This window comes from Brachycentrus maculatus, unplaced genomic scaffold (assembly GCF_059751285.1).
Source record: "Brachycentrus maculatus isolate JH-2025_06_01 unplaced genomic scaffold, ASM5975128v1 h1tg000784l, whole genome shotgun sequence".
NCBI classification, from domain to species: Eukaryota; Metazoa; Arthropoda; class Insecta; order Trichoptera; family Brachycentridae; genus Brachycentrus; species Brachycentrus maculatus.
The window spans coordinates 74,084-92,601 of NW_028281512.1; the positions used below are offsets into that span (position 1 = coordinate 74,084).

General features: G+C 29.7%; 1 long non-coding RNA gene across 1 annotated transcript in view; it reads left to right on the forward strand.

Moving 5' to 3' along the window:
- Positions 1-18,518, forward strand: part of LOC148300212 (uncharacterized) — a 100,826-nt gene that overhangs the window by 43,302 nt on the left and 39,006 nt on the right. The window contains exon 2 of the long non-coding RNA XR_015838963.1: positions 13,370-13,398. This is a non-coding gene — a long non-coding RNA (uncharacterized LOC148300212). The remainder of the gene's footprint in view (positions 1-13,369; positions 13,399-18,518) is intronic.

An 18,518-nucleotide genomic window follows, 5' to 3' on the forward strand; every position in this document is an offset into this window, starting at 1 on the left:
TATTTTATCGATTTGGCATTAACTTTGCCGACTTAAATGACGTTACTATTGTAGTAGTGTCGCGGAATATGAGAGCAAAAAACAAATTTTTCGTCGGTAAAAGAAATCACAACAAAAATATTAATTTTATAAAACAAATGAAACACAAAATTAAGTTTTTTAACTATTTTCATTTTATTTTGGTCCATCATTTAGTTAAAATCATGAGTAAGAACATGTTTTTGAGTTGATCAATATAAACACTATTGAGACTGTTGTTTTTTTTTGTATTTTCACCTGTTGATGAGAATATCTGTAGTTATCGAAACTAGTCGTGATTTCATTCATAAACTCAAAAATGGTCATATGCAAGTTATTGTGTTAACCAATCGTAGCTTGTTGCAAATAACGATATGGCTTTAACAATTATTTTAAATTTTACAAAGTGTTATATTTCTTTTCTTGAATGTTTTTAGCAGATACTTGGTGGCACATTTTATAAACTTTATAAAATAAAACAAATTTGTTATAAGCACTTTTTATTGGTAATTTTTTTATAACTGGTTTTGACAAGAACCTTGTCATCCTCAGGGTTTATGTACCAATTCTCAAACATTGAAATACACATAGTAAGGTAATAGTTAATTACCCTTCCCTTACGATATCCACCCACTCCGTACACAAATCAAAAATAAAAAAAAGTAAAAAGTGGTTAAAACTAAGTTGTTTTTTTTATATAGTTTATTATATTTCTGTAATTGACACTCTTTTCCTTAAAATCTTTACCCCCATATACCCTAACTGTATATTTCTACAGTTAAACAACATCCCCTTAATTTTTTGATCTCCATTGATGGGAAGCTTTTTTTAAACATTTAATTTATTACAAAATTAAGTATTTTTATTTTTCATATTATTAATTATATTAAAACATATTACTAGAAACAAAGATAAAATAAGACTGCCATTATTGAAAAAAACCGAGTCACAAAATTGTTTGATGTATAAGGGTTTTAAAATGTATCATGAGATGCCTGAATGTATGAAGAATGAAAAGTGTCTGAAAGAATTTAAAAATAAATGTTCTGTTTACTGTAAGAAGATGTAAATATACATATGAGGGAAATTAATTGTGAATAATAGTTTAAATTAATTGTAATATAAGCTAACTAAAGAAATAAAAAATTAAAAAATTGTTTCAAATTTGACGGGAAAAGTGCTCTTTGTAACTATAATACCTCAAGTAATTATTATAAAATTTCTCTTTAGTTATGTATTATAGTTAAACTAATTACAAAGTTTGTTTTATATGACATATTGTAATCATGAAATGACATAAAGTTAGTGTTGATTCCATTAGTGAAATGAAATATTCCCTGACTTTATGTTTATACTATGAGGGACTGTGAATGTAGTGGATACATAATATTTCTCTGTATATCTTTATGCTTGTTGAAAATAATAACAAAGAGATTTTGTACAATTTGAATATAAAAAAATAATTAAGACACAGTTTCAGAATAAAAATAATTTTTAGAATTTCACAGTTAATTTTTAAAATTTAAATCTGGTACAGACTCCCAAGAATTCCAGTTTAAGTCCATTAAACTGTAATTTTTTGGGATCTATATAAATATGTTTATATTTTTTACAACATTTTGATTGTGTCCAAATAAATGCCTAGACTTCCATATTCATCATCAACTTTGATGAGTTGTCAAAAATAATATAAAAATTAAGTGGTTTGTTTGTTTGAAATCTTGAATATTCTAAAGTTGTTCACTGATTACTTTGAAATTTTCAAACAAGGTTGCAATCAAATACGCGCTTTTTTATCTACTTGTGAGTTGTAAAAATGCTTTTAAAAAGTTTTATGACTGCAATGCCAGAGCCATATGTTGAAAATAACAGAAATACATGCAAAACTTTTTATCATTCGTGTCAGACAGCATAATTCTTGACAACAAATATTGTATACCCACAATCGTTATGAAATTAAACATGTGAAAAAAGTGCCACAGCAACGCTTTGCGGAGTACATTAATAATCTAATAATTGATTAAATTTGTGACATATCCCCGAATTTTTTTTTTCTCATTTCATTAATTGATTCAGCAGTCACTGCCTATTATTTTCTATTTATTATGTAGGTAGTTCACTTGCAAGCCAAATTATCTTGGCCACAATGGCCGTAATCGGTAGAAAATTAAATCTTCTACCGATTTGAGCTTTATTGAGAGATTTTATTTATTGAGAGTCGATCGGCATAGCAAGTGATTGATTGATTATTCTATTCCATTTTATTCTTTACTTAACGAATTTTGCCAGATTTGTTTAATATGCACGTTAATATTTTTTATTTCCAACCGATTGGCGCCAATGACTAAAAACCTTTTTTTTCGACATAACGTGGTTTGCAAGTGGACTACTCATGTAATACCCGTATTTAAAGGATGTTATAAGTCCATGCAATATACATGATAATACATGCGTAGCATAGAACAACACCTGTGGCTTACAGAGAACCCTATATACTATTATCTCCTCACTTAAGATCGTTATCCAAGATATGTACGAGGAATACTAATGAGGACGATTAAACAGTAATAACTAAATATTGTTATACCATCTCATGATAACATACGCCATTAAAACTTAAATTAAGGTATATCTTCAAACTGAACGATAATTTTGAAACCATATGCAAAGTTTATAGGTTATAGGGGCAGAGTTGAAAAGTCCAAGGGTAAATAGGTCCACTCTCTGAATATCTTGGGTCATGAATAGCAGTATCAATTTATTTAAAGGTTTGGCGTTTAATTTGTTGAACTCCATTTTAATTTAAATATAATAAAAAAATAAAAAACCCTTATCCGCACCCCAATGGTGCATAGGCACTGTGTCATATAAAGCAGTGTTATCTTGATTGTTTACAAGTGAAGGAAAGGTAATCAGCCCTCTGCTTCAGGCACCAGTCCATGGTAATATTGAATAAATATTACAGTGAAAAAATCACTTATATTTATTTTGCCCACCTTGGGAATCGAACCCGGGACCTCCAGAAAGATAACCAAGCGTGCTGACCATTACCATAGGAATAGGTTGTTTAAGTAATCACTAACACACGACAGGTGCCTATGACAGGTAAATACCCAAACTTCGATATTCGTCTTCATCTATATTGTTGAAAATAATTCCTATAATCCAGATTTGTTAACAAGTATTTGGACACACTTTAAATATTGTGAATAAAAATCCTTTTAATATGACGTTAAAGTAAAAAAATGCGCCCAAAAATATGCAAAAAATGAAGAGAAAAAATGCTTATGTTAGCATAGATATTGAAAATTCCATCGTGGATTATTTTATCGAGTATGGTGATCGTTAGTTCAAAAATACACAATCTCCATTTGCTTCGATTCACAGTCGCTTTCGCGAAATGCTGAAACGTGAAATATTCATGAAGATATTAGGATTATTTCTTGTAAAGGCGACGTCTCCATTTGCGCATGCTAGTTTTAATTAGGGTGGTTTATTGAATTCCTGAATTCGTATGAATTAACAAACCTAATTAACATTAATATTACCGCTGAAATTTGCCTAGTGAAAAATTCACGGGGTTGGCAATTCCACGTTCCCGCCTGGGGCCGTTCCGCGTTAATTAGTAAATTTTTCGTACACTTGGATTGGTACAGGTGTACTTTATATGCTTAATGTTATACATATACACACATTCCCGCGGTTTTCGTGTAATAGAATAGAAATGAGTAAATATTTGCATTAACCGAGGGTTGAACCCAACAGCTGCTAGAGCAATGTTAAAAAGATAAGGTAAAAGAGATTTGTGTGAATATCAAGCACTACGAGCAGGAGAAAAAATTAACTTTAATGTATCTAGATAGAAGTTAAACAATGGTGTGAAAGAAAATATCTATGTATTTTTAATTTAAATTTCACTTGGTGTATCCCATTTTTCTTAAAATATGTTGTGATAAGGCTTTTAAAATTTAAGTATTTATTTGAATATACCACATACAGTCACATACTTGTATATAATATTCCCGATGAGTACTTTTCAGCAAAAAGTAAATGTAAAAAAAATATAAGAAAATAGAGAGCGAAATGTAAAATATAAAGTTCATATAAAAAACATAAGATAAGAAACATGTTTAAAGGAATCCAAAGGATAAAATACAAAAAATCACTCAAATATGTTTCCAAAGTATTTTTTTAGTTCATTCATTTTGGATCCGTAACTATGTAGGTTCCATTTTATATATATATATATTGTAAGGACTAAACTCCAAACTAAGTTGTGTTATCAGTTCCACATGTATTTTATTATATCCTCTTGTATTAAAATGATGAGTTTTTTTACAACATGTGATTGAAATCCAGGATTTGGACCTCACATACTAATATAAGAGTTTCTGCTTAATAAAGAGCTTCTTTACATCTCACCAATAGATGTCTCTAGTGAAGTTCTAGTGATTCAAGAACAAGGTTTCTAAATTGGTTCATATATATAGAACTTCCAAGAATTCGAGTAGTGTGGTTGTCAATAATGGGTAGAATTGGTGAATATTACACGTGTGTAAAGTGATCACTAAAACCAGCCTATGACGGTCGTCAGACCCGTAAATGCCCAGACTTCCATATTCTTCTTCATTTTTGATGAGATGTCAAAAAATAATATGAGTTTTTTGTTAAAAATCGTTATTATCTGAATTGCCTTGGTTATTTTTAACTTAAAAAAAAGAGAAGCATTTGTGTTTTTATTATTTACAAATATATTTAAATTTCATACTATGACTGTGTATCTAAGCAGCTCATTATTAGAAATAAGTATCAAATTGTGGTAGAGTGGGTTCGAACCGAGAATCTGACTCAAGGGTCCGCGACACTAACTACGGGACCACAACCCGGCACACTTACATTTTCTATGACCATATTATTATATCAAGGGTGTATCAAAATCCAGCGTTTCAGATTAATTTTCCCGGCTCTTGGCATTTGTATTCGGGTCGGCCCGTCGTATCGAGAGGGTGCTTGAGCCCCATTTCAGCCGCACGGAGCTCCCGGAGCCCACTTCACGGGTCCTCGCGGCAGGTTAGGGGGGCGCTGTCAGCAATTTATCACTTGTTTATTCCCTGACAAAGTACTTAAACGGGAGCCCCAAAGTGATGAGATGGTGGGCGTCTCGCGTCGTGGTGTGGGTTCTACGTTTCGACTTATTCCAACGAGGTTTTTATCAATACATATTAATACGCGGGGTGAATTAGACTACACGTCCAAGCCCTACTTTTTCAGGGAAACTCAGAGAGATAAAAATCAATTAAAAAATATTAATCTTCTAACCATAATCCTTCTACAATGGTCCATAGGTTACGGCATTGCAATAACGTGGTTTTACCTTGATCATTTAAATCGTGAATCGGCAGGGTGATGACATTAACATCATATATATGTATATATATATATATATATATATATATATATATATATATATATATATATACATATATATATATATATATAAGTATATATATATATATATATATATATATATATATATATATATATATATATATATATATATACATATATATATATATATATATATATATATATATATATTCATATATATATATATATATATATATATATATATATATATATATATATATATATATATATATATATATATATATATATATATATATATATATATATATATATATATATATATATATATATATATATATATATATATATATATATATATATATATATATATATATATATATATATATATATATATATATATATATATATATATATATATATATATATATATATATATATATATATATATGAATATATATATATATATATATATATATATATATATATATATATATATATATATGTATTTATATATATTCGAACGGCGATATAAGGAAAGGATGCAAAGCTGAGATAAGCATTTACCAAATTTACCAAAAGTATATGAAGATGAGTGAAGAAAGGATTGTAAAACTTTTTTTAAGGCAATTGGGATTGGATTAAAGGGATTGGATTTTTAAGGCAATTGGGATTGGATTAAAAGACTGAGGAAAACCTGGCGTGATCAATTATTTCAAATTCTTAAAAGTGACAAGAAGTCGGAATAATTGGCGTGTATGTATGAGGAGGTGCATGAATGTGGAAGATGAGTCGATGATTGTTTTTTAAGGCAATTGGGATTGGATTAAAAGACTGAGGAAAACCTGGCGTGATCAATTATTTCAAATTCTTAAAAGTGACAAGAAGTCGGAATAATTGGCGTGTATGTATGAGGAGGTGCATGAATGTGGAAGATGAGTCGATGATTGTTTTTTAAGACAGATTGGTGTGGTGTTCTATTCTCTCTGCATACCGCAGCGTGGTGGTTGGTTAGTTAGTTAGTTAGTTAGTTAGTAATACTTATTTAAAATAAAATTTAACAATATTTTTTCGAAAATAACATGCGGTCTGAGTGAAACTATCAAATACTGAATGAAAAATTCCATGATAGCATACAGTTACGTTAATTTTATTGGTTGTAAGTAATCTAACGATAGTGATTAAAAATTTCACTGAATTATTAGTTTCTTCATTTAAAAACCTTTGTTTTTGATTACATGCATAAAAAAGAAAACTAAATAACATTAATAAAAAAAGTTGAATAAATTCATTGAATAAATTTTTCTCCACTGTATAAACATTTTTTGCAGCACAAAAGAAATTAACATTATGATGTTATGTTATATGATTTGATATTTATATATGTTATGGTTATACCTTCCGTAATTTTTTAATATTTTTTAAGCCTTATGTTATAATTCTTATTTTTTTTATTGACAATGGATTTTCAGTATATTCTTTCCGAAATTAATTAATCGTTACTTTTAAGCATTTAATCTTATTATTCCTCGAATTACTATTATTATTCTTACATAAGATGTAGAGTCATTGAACCGTATCTAATGTAAAATACGCATAAACGATCTTAAAATAAATTTTCAACTAAGTTTACTTTAAATTTATGGTCCACAAGGGAAGATATTCTCCACCCTCATTCTGCACGTTGGGGTCAGAGCAGGCTATATCATGTCGAAACAAAAATAACAGAAGGCGTTTCATGAATTTTTAATTTACAAAAATAGCAAAGCGAACAAGCATATCAGTTGAAATAATATTTTTTTAAATATTCCTTCAATTGATGGAAGAAAAATGTTGATCATTTAAAAAATGAAAGATAATTTACCTACTTGTACTTGAGTGCGTGGTTTATTATTAATATGTTTCCAATTTATAGTTTATTTTACAAAAATAGCAAAACACAAATTATTAAAGTTAATAATTATATCATTAATTAATTTCGCAGTCATTTTGTGGTAAAATCTATCCATTTTTAATGCATGTTTTACTCAGTAAATACCACTATTTTTTTTAAACTACAGTAATACGTGTTTTGATGCTTTCCGCATCATACGGTGTTTGAAAATACTGTACATTTTAAGAAAAAGTGGTATTTACTAAGTAAATGAAATAAGTAAGAAATGAAAAACACAAACGACCCAATGATGGTGTGAAGTCTTAAAAATGCCTTAAATTCAATTTCAATCGTTAAAAAAACTTTCTCTCATCGATAAAATCTTTGTATAAAATTGTCCAGTAAACCTTTTGTCCGCCTCCGTAGTGTAATGGTCAGCACGCTCGGCTACCGTTCTGGAGGTCCCGGGTTCGATTCCCAAGGGGGGTAAAAATAAATATAAGTAATTTTTTCACTGTAATATTTATTCAATATTACCATGGACTGGTACCTGAAACGGAGGGCTGATCACCTTTCCTTCATGTGTAAAACGATCATGATAACACTGCGTTTATAAGACACAGTGCCCTATGCACCATTGGGGTGCGGATAAGGGTTTTATTATTATTATTATTAAACCTGGAAAAAACGTCCTCAAACATTGAATCTTTGCTCTTTTTCATTTTCTGAATAAGATTTTATTATTATTATCTCCTTACCCACTTCGAACAAAGGGAAGATATTAAAATAAGCTTTAAAACAGTTACTTGTCATCGATCGTTAAAGCTTGTGACAAGATATAAAACTTTTAATTGCTAAAAATCTTTTAACAGCCTTGTGTTCCAGCCACCCCTTTTTACTTTTCTTCCGAGTATATCTACTCTTCGAAACATTCCCTCGTGATCTTAAGTATCCTTATTCCGAGGTATCCCTCCTATTCTCGTAGAACAAACAACTTGGAATCTTGTTTAAGCAGAGCCAACGTTGTTCACAACGAATTTGGGTAAAAAATATCAAATTTGTGATCGTTATAAGGTTTTCCACGTTAACCGTACAGTGAAGGTGTTTTGTTATGTTGACCCATTAGGGGAAATGAGTTTCTAATGTGTTTTAAACAGTGTTCACAAAGAGTACTCTGTGTGTTTTATGTTTAATTTTGTTGGTCGTAAATTTACAAAAATTGTAGAGGTTTTATGTAATGATATATAAAAACGGATATGAAAAAAAAATCCATAAAAAATAACAGTATGTATGCACAAAAAACCGTTTTTCCCAACACTTTACACTAAAGGTATTTAAAAAAATTCACTGGCTGATGCAACGTTATCTTGATTGAAAAGTTAAAAAACAGTATTAAGTAAAATGTTAAATGCAGTGTTATATTTTAATACTCACATAGTGATCACTTTAAGCACGTGTAGGTAACATTCACCAATTCTACTTCTTATTCTCAAATGCTTGAAACTTCTAAATAAATTGATCAAACTCGTAACACAGTATGCACGAGTTTACTAGAGGCATCTATGGTTGGATGAGTAAAGCTTTTATTAAGCAGAGAGTCTTTCATTTGTGTGTGAGTTTTGAATCCTGCATTTTATTCACATACTTGAAAAACGCTTGAAACCATATTTTTTTTAGCTTAAGATTTTAAGATAAATTATAAGCCAAAAAACCACTGTGATTTTACTCTCTCCTATAGACTAAGCCCAATACTTTACGAAATAAGCCAAAAATCTATCATAAAATTATGTATAGTCCTGGCCAAGGACCAAAGACAGTGGGAAAGTAGATGTAAATTGGCTAAAATTACCCATGCATATCTTCTGAGAAATGATCTCGGAAATCCTGACGATGGGGTCAAGGGTCTTAAATATGTAGGTTCTTGACGATTATATTCAACCGGGTAATCTTATTCCGGTGGGAATCCATTTCATCCGTTCAAGTAGAAAAAATGCATTTTAGAATCCAACGAATTATGCAAGAATCACTTTATCACAAGAACGCTTTTTCATTTTTAATTAGTGAATAAATATTTATTTACAACATTTTGAGTGTGTCCAAATACTTGTTCACAAAATTGGATTATTTCCAATTATAGGAGATATTTTACATATTATTTTTTGACATCTCATCAAAGATAGTTTAATTAATAGCTTCTTTTCATCTCAACAATAGAGGCCTCTAGCGAAGTTCTAATGATCCAAGAACAATGTTTCAAAATTGGTTCATATGTATATAGAACTTCCGAGAATTTGAGTATTGTGGTTGTGGGTAGAATAGTGGGTAGAATTGGTGAATGTTATACGTGTGTAAAATGATTACTTAAACTAGCCTATGACGGTCGTCAGCCCCTTAAATGTCCAGACTTCCATATTCTTCTTCATCATTTTGAGATGTCAAAAAATAATATAAATAAATATCTATATTATCAATAATATTTATTTTATTTCAAAATAATATTAAAATCATATTTTCATGATTCGAGCGCTTGAAGTAAGAAAAAAGGATTTGTTATATTATTTATTGATCTACTTTGAGGAATAATATACTAATTGAAATATAACAATTAAACTCTTGTACAAGCCACTTTTATGAAATAATTAATTTAAACACCTTTTGTTTTGAGAGTTACAGATTTTCTCAAAAGGTGACAATATACATAAACTGTTAAACTTGCATTTTTACCTGTTAATGATAACATGTCAAATTAATGTCAAAGATGGAGAAAATCTCACACAAACCTAATTGATACAACAAATTAACTACATTTCTAAAAAATTAAACTGAAACAGTGTTTTTTATGACATATTTGAACTACAATTTGCTCTTTATCTGAAATGTATTTTAATGGATTTAAGGAAACTCACACGAATCTTATTGATTTAACAAAGTCAAAGTCATGTGAGAGAAAATCTCATTCGAATATAATTAATACAACAAATTGATAGCACTCTTAATAAGTTTAACTGAAAACAGTATTTTTGTGGAATATTAAAACTACAATTCGCTCTTTATCATATGTATTTTTATTGGTGGAAAAATCCCACGCTAATCTAATTGATAAAACAAATTTATCACCTTTTCTAATAATTCCAAATAAACTGAAAAGTTTATTTTATGTGCAAATTTAAACTACAATTATCACATTGTCTTGAATGGAGTTTTATGGACAAATATAAATGAAGGAAATCCTTAACAAATCAACTTTTTAAAGTTAAACTTGAAACAGTGTATTTTATGTGCATATTGGAACTGCAATTCGCTGTTTATCTTGAAAGGATCGAATTAAATGGATATAATTTTTATGGACATGAATGGAGAAAATTCCACGCCAATCAACAACTTTGAGTAAACCTTCATTCTTCATACATTCTCACAAACAACTCAGTATAAACTTACAATGTAAATACTACTTTGGATTATTCTACTCTTGAGAGTATTTTATCATTCTACTTCCTTTTATATGGTATAAGATCCACCTGTAGAAGCGTAATCTCGGATCTTAGGAGATTAGTAGGGCTCTACGATATTTGTTATCTTGTACAACGGCGTTGAAGATCGGGTATTAAGGTTGTCAAGGAATATTTCATGTAATGTAACCGCTATATTTCAAGAAACAGTTATTACATTTCTAAACACAAACTAAATCCTGAAGTAGTTCCAACACGTAATATGGGATGCTTATTATACAAACTGTACAAAAATACAGAAATTGATGTTTTTAAACTGTAATCGCACATAATAAGTACTCATTTTGCCATAAAAATTTTATTTTGTTTATTCTTTTGATATTTACTGTTTATTATATTTATAGATTTGGGGTTTAATGAATGCAATACCATTTTACTTTTTATATTAAATGTTTAAATAAAACATTTATTTTTAGAGAGTACTAAATTGTATTTTATTGTTAAATCACATAAAAATTCAATTTATATAAAACAAAAAAAATAATTGTAAACTTACTAAACTAACTTACAAACAAACATTACTTGCATTACTGTTTTAATACATATTTTATGTGTGTGTATAATTCGTACTCGTTGACAGTGTACCTAAATCTAACACAAGGTTATGCGAGTACAGGAATGCAACCCCAAATGCCTAACTATAACTGATGTTTTACATTTCCGACCAACTTTTTATCTCCAATTTTCCTTCCCTCATAACATATTTATACTTAACTCATGGTATCTATATTCTATCAAATATATTTTTCTCCTATATCGTAGAATCCGATAAAAGCGTAATCAAATATTCGCATTTCACAGTTTCGACAATCTCAGAACATTGTGAATCAAAAAGCTTTTCTTCTGTAAATAAATATTTTTATTTTATCTCATTCAAGTCATGCGTTGAATACAGCTTCATGTTATTTTATCAGAGTCTTAAATTCCTTAAATATTGTGTAAATAATATGAATAATCTAATAAATTTTAACACCTTAAATAACATTCTTATCAAGATAATATTAAAATTATGAGAGCCATTTAATAATAAAATATAATTTATTTACGTTTATGAAATTGCTCATATGAAAATTACATAAGTGTATACAAGCTTCATCCCCTAAATATGTAGAAGAATGGAGATTGCTACGTTAGCGAAAATTTCATTAAATGGCAGGTATATTTGAATAAAATGAAAATCCACGGAGGAATTTTTCCTTTTACATTTCAGACCGTAGCATTTTCGCTTGAAAAGTTTAGATTTTTCAATTATTTACTTGGTTTTTCGTTTCAATTATTCATATCATCGCCCTTGCTTTAAGAAATCTAAGCAAAGTTTAAAAGAATAATTCGGATTTCAGACTCAAAAACTCAATATTAAGAATATAAGTTCAAAGAATTCAATCGCTCTCGTTGTCTTGTTTATTTACTCTAGTTATTTTAATTTGTTGTTGAAACAAAAACTGAATCAATACATTAAAAATACGTAAAAAAAATATTGTTTTCTAGTTTTTACAGTTATTATATTGTTATACCTTAATGATTTATTTTATAAATATTTTTTCAAGTAATTGTCAAGTAACTTTGTTTTAAAATTACTACAAATATTTTATTATAACTCAATTATTATGTCTATAGGACTCGAAGCAAACCGCTTCTTTGACATTATAATTACGTTACAATAAATTATATATTTTGATTTTAAAATAAAGTTACATTTAAATTATAAAATGGAAAATCACAAAGTTAGTGCTTCAAATATAAATAAGTATTTTATTTATTTGTAAAAAAAAGGTAATATTAGTTTGTTAATTCATATCCATGATTAATATATTTTTGTAGCGAAGACCCACCAATTCACCTTTTATATATTGTAAGTGAAGTTCTTTTTACGCACTTGAAAAAAAAAATGGTATCAGATTCACACTTATATTATTTATATACAATGTTTTTTTTATTATTTACACACAAAAATATATTGATATTATAAAATTTAAAAAAATCACTCTGAAAACCCTTACATAACTTATATGTAACTATTATTATGATAAACTACTTAAATTCGTTCAATTTAAAATCATTTGGTCAGATTTTTTTCATTAAATGATGGTTTTTAACCTCTGCTGGTCAATGATCAAAATATATGTGGCAAAACTATATACAAAGTTGTTATTTTACTAGACAAATAAAGTAAGTTTCAAAATGCTAGTATTTTCAAACAAAAATAACAGTTGTTTTGCGATTGAAGTTTTGCGTATTATGTTTTATGTGGGGATAAAAAGCAGACCTTTTTTCAGTAAAATTTTCTGAAATCGAATTTACTTCCCTAGTCTCTGAATCTGTCTCAAACGACTTCACTCGATAGGCCTTCACTCCTCATTCCTTCAACATATTCCCATTATTGCTTTTGTTTTCCATTCTTCCGGTTGTATACACCCTTCAACGATAATGAAAAAAGGTTTTAAAAGGTTTTAGGTAAATAGAAATGTAATTTATTTACAAACAATGTAATACTGAAAGAGTAATTGTATATTTATGCTTTAGTTTTTCCAAATACGTACATCTTTTTTTTTACAGTACTAATGATGTTAATTCTATTTTTCAGATATCCACATTCACCATTTCCGGAATTTGGTAAGTGTTTGCAAATGGCTGATTTAACTTTTTTCAATACTTTTTTTTCAATCTCGTCATTTTCAAACAAATGTTTCGTTACAACTTCGTTTATATTATACATATCTGACTTTAAAACTTGAGAAAAAGCAATCTTTTATTTTTACGTGAAAAAAAAGGAAATCGTCCAATGACTTTCGACCTGATATGTTTTCATATTATTTTTTGACATCTCATCAAAGATGCAGAAGAATATGAGAGTCTGGGCATTTACGGGGCTTACGACCGTCATAGGCTGGTTTAAGTGATCACTTTACACACGTGTAACATTCACCAATTCTACCCATTATTGACAACCACACTACTCAAATTCTTAACTCCTGTAATTGGAGATAATCCAGATTTTGTGAACAAGTATTTGGACACACTCAAAATGTTGCTGATATTTTTTGATTTTAAAATAAAGTTACATTTGATTTACTTAAGTGATCACTTAATGTATTATACGTATTACGTTCTTTATTCTGCCCATTATTGAGGATGTATTTTATATTACCTTAAAAAAATACACTATACACTTTTGTTGGATTTCTTTCGTATGTAAGCTATTATTTTGATAGATATTTTAACTGGCTTACTAACTAATTATCAAGCTCCTTCATATCCCCGTATGCTTAATACTTTTCTCAGCCTCGCATTCTTTCCTTATTTCACTTTTAAATATCTAAAATACATCGTTTTGCCGCACATTTCAAGAGAGATCGCATTTCAACTGCTTTCATCCTTCATTTGCCAACTCCATTTTTTACTTCCACACGTTGGGATTGGTACCAGGACTCTGTCACTGTGAGTTTAGCTTCCGCTTTTATTTTAATTAAGTTAAGGCTTTTATTTGCTCCAACTGTATGCTTTTCGTCTTCCATAAAGCTATGAACAATAATATTTTGATTAAAATAGTTTTGTTAGAGACCATCCACGTATTTTGTAATGATAACTGAAACGCGCTCCGAAGTGTGGTTGATGGGAAACTTAGAAATCCGTCTGTCTCAGAGTTGCGGTGACGTAACTATGTACAAGTGAGATGGAAATTTGCTAACAACTTTCCAAAACAACATGACTCGGTCTCCACGCGAAAAGGAGATGAGTCTTGTTCATTTCGTTCATTTCTCATCAAAGTATGATGGAATGCAGAGCCAAGACGTCGGCTAATTTAATCCCCAGAGACAAGAGTTTTGCTGTCTCCTGTATCCCAATTTCTGGAGTTATTTATAACTAATCTTTGTTTCGAAAGATTGCTTCGTTGTTTTTCATTTGAAATTAAAAAATTAAATCAAAGTTTCATTCTCATATCTCTGACTCACAATGAAACAGTAATTTAAAAAATATTTTGTTGGTATTTGAATCACAATTGTCAAATAATGTCATTTCAAGAGGTCATTATTATACAAGTATAAAAGAGTTATTCCACCAAATAAAGTCAAACCCGAGTTTGAAGTTGCTGGAGTCATTTTACTGTATCTTGATCCCTTTTTTTGGGAGTTTTTAATAACTTAGCTTTGTTTTGAAAGAAAGCTTCGTTGTTTTCAAAGAATCATTAAATCAAACATTCATTTTCATATCTGTCACTCACAATGATATAATAATTATATAAATATTTTGTTATTTGCGTTTGAATCTCACCTAACGAAATTGTTTGATTAACGTTGGAAGCTCAAATAACGTCACTTAGAGTAGGCATTAATAGTAGTCCAATGGCGCTGGAGTCGTTTTGCTGTCTCTGGTATCCCCATTTTGGGAGTTTTTAATAACTTAGCTTTGTTTCGAAAGATTAATGAAAATATTGATTTATTTGAAAATTCTATTTGAGTTTGCTGTATACTTCACAATTGTATTTCTAAATCTATCAAATAACAATTCGCATATGAAAGGAATCCAACAACATTCCATATGATACATCTTTCAAAAATTAATGCAATATAGTGTTTAATATTGGGCAGAGTGGTGAACGTTACGCAGGTATACAAAGTGATCATTTAATCCAGCCAAAAACCAGGTTGAAACCCTGAGATACTCAGACATCCATCTTCTCTGATACAAAAACCATAGATCATTCATCTCAAGTTGTGAAACTTGTAATACTTTTTCCGTTTGGATTTCATCATCACGTTTTAAAGGACATCGTTTTTAAAATAAACATTTTACATAAATAAAAATAAAATGATAAATATTCATGATACCAATGAATATTCAACATTTTTTTATAAAGAAGACGAATCCAAAAAAAGAAAACAAAACAATTATAATAGCCCAATTAAAAAGAAAACAAACATTGGCATTTCTTCGTATTTTTTTCTTTTGAATCATATTGGGGAAGCAGGGGTGAATACAGTGGCGTAGACCCGAATAAATTGCCCGCATAAATCACATAATTATTCCCCCGAGCCCGCCCCTTTGCCATCCCTGTCGCTTTTTCATTTCTTATTGTTAAAATATAAACGAAAAACATCAAGTTTTAAGTGAATTTAAAAGAAAATTTGTATGGCTGTTGCATAATTTTTCTGTTTTTAACTTACCAGGAATACACAAAAACGATATTTTTAATATTCTTTTCTGACATCTCATCAAAGACGAAGAAGAATATGGAAGTCTGGGCATTTACGGGGCTGACGACCATCATAGGCTGGTTTAAGTGATAACGTGTAACATTCACCAATTCTACCCATTATTGACAACCACACTACTCAAATTCTTGGAAGTTCTACAATATATATGAACCAATTTAGAAACCTTGTTCTTGAATCACTAGAACTTCACTAGAGTCATCTATTGGTAAGATGTAAATAAGCTTTTTACTAAGCAGAAACTCTTACATTTTATCTTATATTTGGAGATAATCCAGATTTTGTAAACAAGTATTTGGACACACTCAAAATGTTGTAAGCGATGTTTTTTATTTATTTAAAAAAAAACAGTGATTTTGATAACATTTAGGTGAAGAAGCGTAAAGATAACGTTGTAAGGTATTTTTGTACCCTAGAATTCGAATATGATATAATTTAATGAAAGAAAGAATGTAAGGCTGAGATAAGCACTATCGATAAAATTAAGAAAGGTGTGTTGAGATGGTTTGGACATGTGGAGCGTATGAGTGAAGAAAGAACGGTTAAAAAATTTATGAGGTGAATGTAGTTGGAAAAAGAAGCAGAGGGCAACCGAGGAAAACTTGGCACAATCAGGTATGTCAAATACTTGAAAGCGGCCGGGTCAGGAGTCGTAATAATCGTCGGGTATGTATGAGGAGATGCATGAATGTAGAAGAGGCAAAGAATGTTTGCAAAGATAGAGTGGTGTGGCGTTCGATTCTCTCTGCCTACCCCTGCGGGGAAGAGGCGTGATGGTTAGTTAGTTAGTTATAATTTAATGAACCGTTATCAATTTCCTCAAAATCCAAAGAGTATTTTTGAGTTTCTCAGCATAAAATTACCCATCTTTTAAGATTTATATTTCCAATGTATAGCTCATATCCTTGGCGTACTTAATGAGTGATTTTTTAAAAACAGTACCTTATGCTGCTGTTTAAAAAAAGTGATACACTTATATTTTATTGAGCAATTAGTCGAAAAATGGAAGGAAGAATTTTTTCCAAATATTTTAACTAATCTATTGAGATTCGCTGAGTTACGTTAGTAATCGCTCGTCTACAGCCATGATTTTGGCTAATATTCATAAATGCACGAACGGTAAAACATCTCAACTTATCAATGTCACTTTATCAAGTCATAATAATATTTCAATAAATACATTTTACTGTTCATATTGGGATAAATAAATGCAATGTTAGAAAACCAAAGTTAAAATAATAAATTCAAATGTTACATGTTTAATTAATTACCACTATTTCTTAAAATCTATTAGTAACAAGTGTTTTGATATATCATTCCGCATCATTTTTAAATAACAATGCCACAATTGATTTAAATAAAAAGTGGTATTTCCCAAGTAAAGTTTAAATTAAAAGTAGAAAAGTATTACCACAAAGAAACTGTCGAGTCAACTAATGTTAATTAAAAAGTCGAATCGATGCTAACTATGTAAGTAATGTCCCCGACGTCGACGGATTTTTTTCTATATGCGTATATTTATTTTGAATTTATAATATTAACTAAAACAAAACGATCGTTACCCTAGTGACGTTTATGATATTTTGGCGGGAATGTGTCATACTCGTAATGTCCAATATACTCGTAAAATGGCTCTCTAGATAGACTTCATTGTACTCGGGTCATACTCATAATGTGGCATAAACTCGTAAAATTGCTCTCTAGGTAGACTCCGTTGTACTTGGGAATCTCCCCTACGCTCAGTACTGTAGTCAGTACCCACGCACTGCGTGGATACAGCCGCACGTGCGTGTTTGAAAATTCAAAATAATGAAAATGCCATATTGTTTTCCTCTGTCGTAAAACTTCGCACGCACCACCGCTGGATATAAATAAAAACGTATTCCAGCATCTTTTATTTCGCCGAGGGATGCTACTTATCACTGCCGCGGTCATGCTTTAATGTCTGAGTATTTTTTGGGTCAGTGGTGTTGTGCTATAAATTTCACCGCCAAATTTATGGAATACCGAGGTGAAAGTACTGAGAATTGCGGAGCAATACGGTGCCTCTTACGGATGTGCGAGATTATTATCCACTCAGGCAGCGAAATATTCATTTTCTTTTCCGCCTCTCCATTCTGTTTCCTACCAAACGTCACATTAAACAACAACAGAAACATCATTAATGTGTTATTCATTTGAATTACGGTATTTGATGTGTTGACATTGCCAAATACCAGAAAAATGAAAACCATTTGACATTTGAATTATTTTTGTTTATCTTCTCTTTAATTTCTATAAGTATGAACCGTACAAGGGAAATTGTGTTACTGATCTAAACGTTTTATTTAAATCATCGGATAAACTCATAATCTCTCTCATGTCTTTGTCATATTTTTCACAACTTCAATGCACTATGTTATCATATTGAGTTTTACGTAGGTACTTTCTCTTAATCATGGTATAGTATTTTTTGCATGCAGTGGTACCTAATTCATTTTAGTTTTCTGTACCAGGTATTAAATAAGTAAATTAACTAAT